Source organism: Apteryx rowi, unplaced genomic scaffold (genome assembly GCF_003343035.1).
Source record: "Apteryx rowi isolate R43461 unplaced genomic scaffold, aptRow1 scaffold_466, whole genome shotgun sequence".
NCBI lineage: Eukaryota > Metazoa > Chordata > Aves > Apterygiformes > Apterygidae > Apteryx > Apteryx rowi.
This window is the reverse complement of record NW_020450723.1, coordinates 361,892-370,225: the sequence shown is the minus strand read 5'-3', so window position 1 is coordinate 370,225 and position 8,334 is coordinate 361,892.

Here is an 8,334-nt window from a genome sequence, read left to right as displayed (position 1 = left end):
CCCTTAATTCTCCAGTAGGGTTATAAAAGTGGATTTAGCTAACCCTTGTACAGTGTTTGAATAATGACGCAGTACTCAGTGCTATTCTTATGACTTTAAATTTGGATCGGAAATAACCTTTTAAAGCACAGCACTGAAATGAAGCTGTGGGGCTCCAGATAGCCATAGGCAACCCATGTGGGGTTGTTACACTGCCTGACTGCAGGCAGACTTCAGTTTTCCATATTTCTCTTACCAGCTTAGCACAGGCTAAGCGCCTGTGCCTTACACTGAATATTTACTCCTACCAGACACTTCAGAGTCATGTGGCTGCAAAGATGACTTTGATTTTGTAATTTCTAAGCAAATAGAAATAAACATGGAGATTTATACACATGATATCAATTTAGGTGATTGTGGTTGTCATCAGCAAACAAAACCAAAATGTTTTGTCAGGAAAAGCTGCCCAGGCCACGTATTCATCTGTTAGCCTTGAATACCACAAACATATTTCAGCCTGATTCAAGTCATGCACAATTACATTTATGTAACTGCTGCTGATAGAAACATTATCAGAGGGCCAAATCTATTCTGTTTATGACTCCCTGCTGTTGGCTACACACAGGCAAAGCACTCAATTGGAGACCTGGGACTGACTTCCAGTGCTAAAATAGTTTCCTTTGTGTATGTCAACACTATGAAATAATTCAGTGCAAAAGAAGCAGATCAGTAGGTCTAAACAGTTGGTGCTGTGGCACGTGGCACACCTGCGGTAGAGCTTCAGGGCAGTTTTCTCTAAAAGGAATCTAATTTTTTTATCCCCAAACTGCTCTGCAAACTGAAACAATACATGGGAAAGTGGAGGCAACCAGGAGGCTGGCTTCAAAAGCACACTAAAGCTCTGAACCAAGATGCTAATGTGGATGCAGCCTCTCCAGGCACATTTATCCATTTACACGAGCCAGCAACGCACCCTCGTGGCAAAAGAGGCCAATGGTATCCTGGGCTGCAATAGGCAGAACATTGCCAGCAGGTCGAGGGAGGTGATCCTTCCCTCTACTCAGCCCTGGTGAGGTCACATCTTGAGTGCTGGGTCCACGCTCGGCTCCCCAATACAAGAGAGACACAGAGCTGCTAGAATGAGTCCTGCAAAGGGCTACTAAGATGATGAAGGGACTGGAGCATCTCTCGCATGAGGAAAGGCTGAAAGGGCTGGGACTCTTCAGCCTGGAGAAGAAAAGACCGAGGTGGGATCTTATCAATGTGTGTAAGTATCAGAAGGAAGAGTGTAAAGAGAATGGGGCCAGACTCTTCTTAGTGGTGCCCAGTGACAGGAGAAGAGGCAACGGGCACAAACTGAAACACAGGAAGCTCCATCTGAACATAAGAAAACACTTTTTCACTGTAAAGGTCCTCGAATACTGGAACAGGTTGCCCAGAGAGACTGTGGAGTCTCAATCCTTGGAGATATTCAAAACCCAATTTGACACGTTCCTGGGCAACGTGTTCTAGGTGACCCTGCTTGAGCAGGGGTTTGGACCAGATGATCTCCAGAAGTCCCTTTCAACCCCAGCTATTCTGTGATTCTGTCCTAGTTTATCAAAATTTACAATTCCATTGTGTCTTACCCCCAATAAACTCTCTAAGAGATAAAAATCTTTATTCCTGTCCATTGTCACTGTATTTCCAGTCAAAGTTCAGGATCTTTTTTCTGTGAGTGTTTTGTTTCACATTTGCTTTAAAGTTGTCAGGATGGGGTCTTGATGGTCAAAATCCCCCTGAATTGCTGAGACACATATTTTCCTGATGATTAAGCATCTTTGAAGGCTCAGATCCAGTCAACAGAAAACCCAGACACAAGGATGTAGGTGGAATTTGGCTAATCAGAACTTGGCTTGAATGGTCTGAACAAATTCTTAAAGCAATACAAGTGTGCAAAACTTTCACATAGCATAATCAAAAAAAAAAAATTCTATATTGCACTGTCTATGATCTGCATTTTATTTAGCCTTCCGACTTTAAATAGCACAGGTTCTCGAAAATGTAACCTCAGATAACATGCAGCTGATGATATCCTGTTCAAAACCAGAAGCAGAGGCAGAAGGGTTAGTGGGGTGGGGGTCAAGCAATGGGGATGAGAGTCAATGGCGGAGAAGATGGGGGGTCCATTTCTTTTCATGCACCATCAAATAACCCTGTGCTGCTGAATTCAGTCTTATAAAGCCAGTAAGTAGTTCTCTAGCTACTACCATCCTCCTAGATTTTTTGTAGAAATTTAGCACTACATTTTATCTCCTTTTCTCAATATGAAGAATTCAAAGGATATTGAAGGAAATCAGAATTTGGTAACTTCATTCTGAACAGACTCTGTAACATATTTTGACATTTGCCTATGTTGATAAAATATCTTCCAAGCAAGTCATTAAAATGACAAAACTCTTCTCACTGTTGGTTGGCGTAAAGATAATTCAGAACATAACTGTTTGTGAACACTGATGGGAGTGTACATTTGTTCAGCCAAATACTTGGGGAATGGCAGTGCTTTGTACAAGCTTTGTTATGGCAGGACATTTCTGTGGTCGTAATGAGCACAGATGGCCTCATCAGGACTCTGACTGAGGAAAGGATTTCAAAAGCAGTATTACTAGAATAAAGGTTTGAATTTGCCATGCGCTTGAAGGCTTTGCTGAATCAGGACCTTGACCTTATCCTCTATTTAAAACCCATCCTCTTGCTTATAATGATGTACACAGACTGCACGGGGATCCTGGAAATGGGGAAAGAGTTTGTCACTCTTGGAAATAAATTAAAAAAAATCTTTAATTATAACAATCTTCCCTCCATATTCTACGTATGTTAAAATACATGTCACAGTGATGCTTGTGTATATTTCTAGTATTGTTGATTTGCAAAATTTTGCTACAGGACATACATGTAGAAGTTTAATTCCCTCCTAAGGTCAGTGTAGTCTCTCCCTGCTTCCTTAAAGAGTATTTCTTTTGTACTAAGAGTGTAGTCTGCTAACAGTAATCTTTGCAAGACAATAGTATAAAGTGCTAAATACACTGTTCAGCTACTAAACAAAGTATAATAGCCTAAGCTAAATTATACCATGATTTAAAGAAAAGGGTTCTTATATTTATTGTATAAATCACTTCCTCTATACTCGAGTGAAAATCAAAAACAGTGCTTGTAAAAGTAACTATGATAGTCTGAGACATAGCTAGAGGTAAAAAAAAATTATATATATATATAGTGTATATTTGTACTATATATACATATACACACATTACTGAAAAATATTTTCCAGTGCTGTTTGTAAACTATATATTTTTCATTTGTATTGCCAAGTTCTCCTCTTTAATAAATAACCATTTACCATATGTCCGTACATTTTTTTTCCAAAATACCTTCAGTTTTAAATATTGATTTTTCATCTTCATGAGTGCAACCTTAGCAATCTAAAGCAAAACAGCTTTTAGCACTACCCACGCTCCCTGCTGACCATTGGGAGGATTTAATCCTTCAGGGTATAATTTCTGATATCCCATTTACATTTTTGTGCATGTTTTCTCCGCGGCGGCTTTGAATCACCCCTTATATGGTAAACACCCTGTGTTTATTTTCTTTGAAACGGCAGTGCTAAGCAGCCTTAAGGAAGCGTTTTCGGTGTGAGAAGGTCTGTCGGCGGGCGCCCGTGAGGCGGCGCCGCAGCGCGCGGCGCTCAGCGCGACCCGGCCCGGCCCGGCCCGGCCCGGGCAGCGGCAGCGGCAGCGGCAGCGGCGCGTCTCCGCCGCGGACCCGTCGCCTCCCTGGCCGGCCCTGCTGAGCGCTGAAGGCTCGCTGCGGCCTTTTGCCATGGGATGTGTACGCCAAATTCTCTGTACGAGGTCTGTAGCTCTATCATATTGCAAGAATCAGTGTTTCCTGATGGCCAGTTTTGATGGCCAGTGTTAATCTTACATATAACCAGTAACTGCTCAGTAGGGCATTTGTCAGTACAGGGTCAAACAGCAGCCCCTATTCATGTAAGGTATTGAAAGCCTGAGTTACCCACTTCCCACCTCATCCTCACGCTTTCATGTTCATTTTCTGATTGTCATGCTGTTTTAAACCGTTAAAACCTTGTGTTGTTCAGTTATAAGGGAGCTCTATTTCCTTAAGGCCCAAAAGCAGCAGTTGTTTGTAAAATATATAACAGCCCTTGCCATTAAGTTGGTGATCCCCCTAGTCCGGCCCGCCCACAGAGCCACACAGGGGTTGCACAGACCCACACACCTGTGGGCGAGGTGGTCCGGTAGGGATGTGCACACACACACACACACACACACGCACACACAGTCTCTTACATACTGAAAGGCAGCAGGGCACAGTATTTTCAGGTCGTAAAAGCACATGATGCTTGAGGAAAAGCCCCACCAGACCCACCAGCAGAAGTTGATCAATTAATGAATGCAGACCGACCATGAATGACTGTTTCACAGCCAGAACCATGTCTCAAACCTTTAGGTCCTGTCTGCAAAGTAGGTGTTCAGGACACACTGGATAACATCACTGAGATGGTTATCATGCAAAGCGGCAGCTGGCAAGGGTCTCTGCCTCTGGTTGCAGCCCTTGGAGAGTGCTCTCCCCTGTTTTAGCAGGGCATGTTATGCAGTTCTCGTGCGAGGGCCTGAGTTTCTTGCCTGCACCTAGTCTCAGCGTCTGCAGTAGCTGTGCTGAATTACAGCCCTCCGCCTTGGCATGGTTCTGGCATTCTTGGAGGTTTGGCATTCAAAGGGTTAATTGCATTAAGCTGTTCAAAGAGCTTGTTGGCTCTGATTGCTTAAATATAGGCCCAGCAGCTTCCTTTTCTGTTATAATTTGGACAATTCACAGCACCAGGCATGAAATCGTGACTGAGTGCAGGGACGAGTGGTTACATATGTCCAGGGAGTAAGCTCTAGTGATGACATTTTTCTGTTTGCATTGATGTGAGGGGGAGGCAAAACTGCATCAGATCAGAACATCATTACATCACATCACACCAGAAAATAATGTGCCCTGTGCAGCACTGGGGTGGCAAAGGTACAGTTCCTTGGGATACACATTATACTGGGACTGCTAGTGTCTACACTGCTCTTTATAGCGTTCCCATGAGCTTGCCCCCATGACAGTGATGCTGGATGAAGCCCTGCAGCTGTGTCCACTCAACAGACCCCAGGAGGTGTCAAGAGGCCCAGCTGCACTGCCTGCCTGCGTAACCCCCAAGGGACAGGATGAGTCTCCCTGCAGGCGTGACCTCAGTCAGCATCCCTGCCTTAGGCATCACCGCCTGGGTGTAAGATGCTCCTACACCGTTGGAGCAGCCACCCATGAGAAACCTGATGGTCTTTGCCTGTGCCATACCTGGCTGCCCGCTTTACACTCTCCTCCTTTCTTCATTGCTTAAATATAGACCATGCATCTTCCTTTTAAGTTATTAGAATTTGGACATTTAACAGGCCTGGGCATGAAACTGTGACTGAGTGCAGGGAAGAGTGGTTACATGCCTCCAGGGGTCAGCCAGTACTTTCTTCATAGGTAGGCTCCGATGCATGTCTTTGCTCTGCTTTTAAGGCACCAAATCCTTACAAAGATTCAGTATAAGTTTTCTCAAGTATTTGGAGTCTGAGTATCTTCCTTTTACCCCAGAGCTCAGAGGTTAGGTAATTCATCTGAAAGTGTAAAGGAAAAAGGTGAGTTTAAAGCCTTTCTCTAGTGAATATTTGACTTTATATAGTTCCTGCCCCAGTCTGGTAGCTAGAGCACTCCCAGCCAAGTGCTGTGAGTCCATGTTCCTGCAAGTAGAGGAGGGAGCAGGACTATTTATGACAACCTACCAGAGATGTGGTATTTTTTTTTATATATGTCTCAGCAACACAGTAGGATGCAGAATGTCTTCATTTCCTAACCCAGTCTCAACATCACCATCTTATGGTCTGTTTAAAAAATAGCTGTTAAAACAAACATTAAATATGATTTGGTAGAGAAACAAATGACCATTGTTTCTTTGTGACATGAAGGAATTGGAAAGACAAGTGTGGATTTGCTTTCTCCTTGTTTTATATACGTTTTCTGCCCTGTCTTCCCTTCCAGACTCCTCTGGTTAACAGTTTGGGGAATATAACAGTACAAAAGCCAATGGAAATGTGCAGTGGAGAGCAAGAGAGATGTTTAGTGAAAACACTGAGAAAACTGTTTTAGCCTGATCACCTGAAATCGTGTTTTCTCTAACACTCCAATAGTAACTTTTGAACATAACAACCAATTTCAGCCAAGACCAACCTAGACATTGAAGTTCCTACCAGCTTTGTGAAAATGAGCAGCTGTTAATGGACCTGCTGAAGAGAGAAGGGGAGGAACCCATCGCTGCCCAGGGACCGTCTGGCCAGGCAACCTGCAGCAGCCACAGCATTACCCAGCTGGCAATCTAAATGCAGCATGGGGATGTAGTAAGAAACTATATGCATTTTGAGGAGTTATAGGTGATATAAGGGAGTGCTGAGAATGTGATACTGGGAGTTCACTAGGGTTATGGGAGGGTATGAGGATACAGTGAGCTACAAGACCTAACCCATTGTAGCCACACTCTTGGCAAAGAGTTTGGGGAAAGGATCACCAGCAAACATTCGTCACTTATTCTTCTCCTGCTATGACACTCCTATTTCAGTTTCTATTTCTCTAGAGAAACACTGAAGAGGGAAAAAAAAGTGATCATGCTGATATGCATATGTAAAGATTAAGCTCTTTTGTGTCGCAAGTGACTTTTCAGGCTCTCTTTGAAGATAAAAGAAAAATAGTACTCATTGATTTATTTATCTTTGCAGATGACCTGTTAACATGCACCCTATTGATAGACTATCAAAGCCGCCAGTAGGAAAATGCTGTGAATAGCATTTTACTGTTAAAGATGAACTTTTCTGAAGACAAGGGATTTTTTCAAGTTAGAAAACAGTGTTTCACCTGAGAAAAGAAGGGAGTAGAGAATAATTATGATTTTTTTTATGCACTTGAAGATAGAGGAACTTGCCAATATACTACGAAACACTGATTAATTTCCCTCATGATTCAATGATTAAACTTGTCTTGTAGCTACAGTTACTATTGTATTACGCACCAAGCAGCATGTGTGTAAAAGAATAACCTTGCCTCTGAGGGTAAACATTTGGGTGTAACTGGCTTGGCAGCTTCTGTGAACTAACTGTTAAGCTGTGTGCTCTAGACGGTCATCGAATGAATTATGCTAGAGAAGAGTTTTAGCAGGCTGCAAATGCAGAAATAGAAAGGCACCCTTGCGGTGTTCTGCTCTTGTCTCATGAGATACCGCAGCCACTCCAGGGGCAGTGTCAATCCAAACAGGTGCCTTCAAACAGCTTTATCATTGGCTTGTGATGATATATAAAGCTTCTGGTATCTTGCCAAGAGGGAACATGAGAGAGAATAAAAAGCGGATGCCCTTCTATTCTGGATCACATGAAAACTAACAGGTAGCTAGCAAAGACACTGTAAATGTCACCAGATTTTAGCTGTCTGAAAGTAAGTTACTCTAAGCTAGCTGTTTAGACTTCTTCTGCAAAGAGACGTTTTCTCCAAGGGGTGGCTCATCCCGAGTAGCCCAGCCATAGTCTTTGAATGAGCTGAGTAACTTTGTGCAAGGACATCTGCCCTTTGGTTTGTCCACTCAGATAGAGCAGATATGTTACTGTTAGACAGATGGCTAAAGTGAGGTCAGATGAAGCTCACCCTAGTGTTGACCATTTTACCCCATTTTAAGTTTAAATTTTGTTAGGGGTCTGGAGTGTGAAGGTGTTCACCATGACTACTTTTGTAGACCAGTGAAATAAAATACATGAGCCTCTATTTTGATTTCCTGGTGGGACACAGGCCAATGGGCTTCTCATAGTGATGGCAATGACATAATGATACTCTCATTGTTTATATTAAATTAGGCTGGTAAGGTTCAGATTGGGATCACTGCATTGCTCTATCTGGTTGTGCAAAAAGAAACTCAAGCATGCAACAGGTGGATAAAACATCCAGATATATGAGAATTAGGGAGTAGGAGGACAAGCCAATATTAATTAGAGCATGTTCTCATATATGTCCAGCTGTGCACATAATATAACTATCCATTTTGCAGTGTGTTCTGGACCTCATTCCAGAATTAAATTTAATGGAAATATTTGAAGAGGATAGAGTTGTGACTTTATAGATTCTGTTTGTTTCTGTGAGGATTTTGTTCCATGTGCAATGGTAGCATGTAATAAATCTCAGATATATTTGCACTTGTGATACATGCTTTTGCTAGCAGAGCACAGATTGTGCTCCACAACA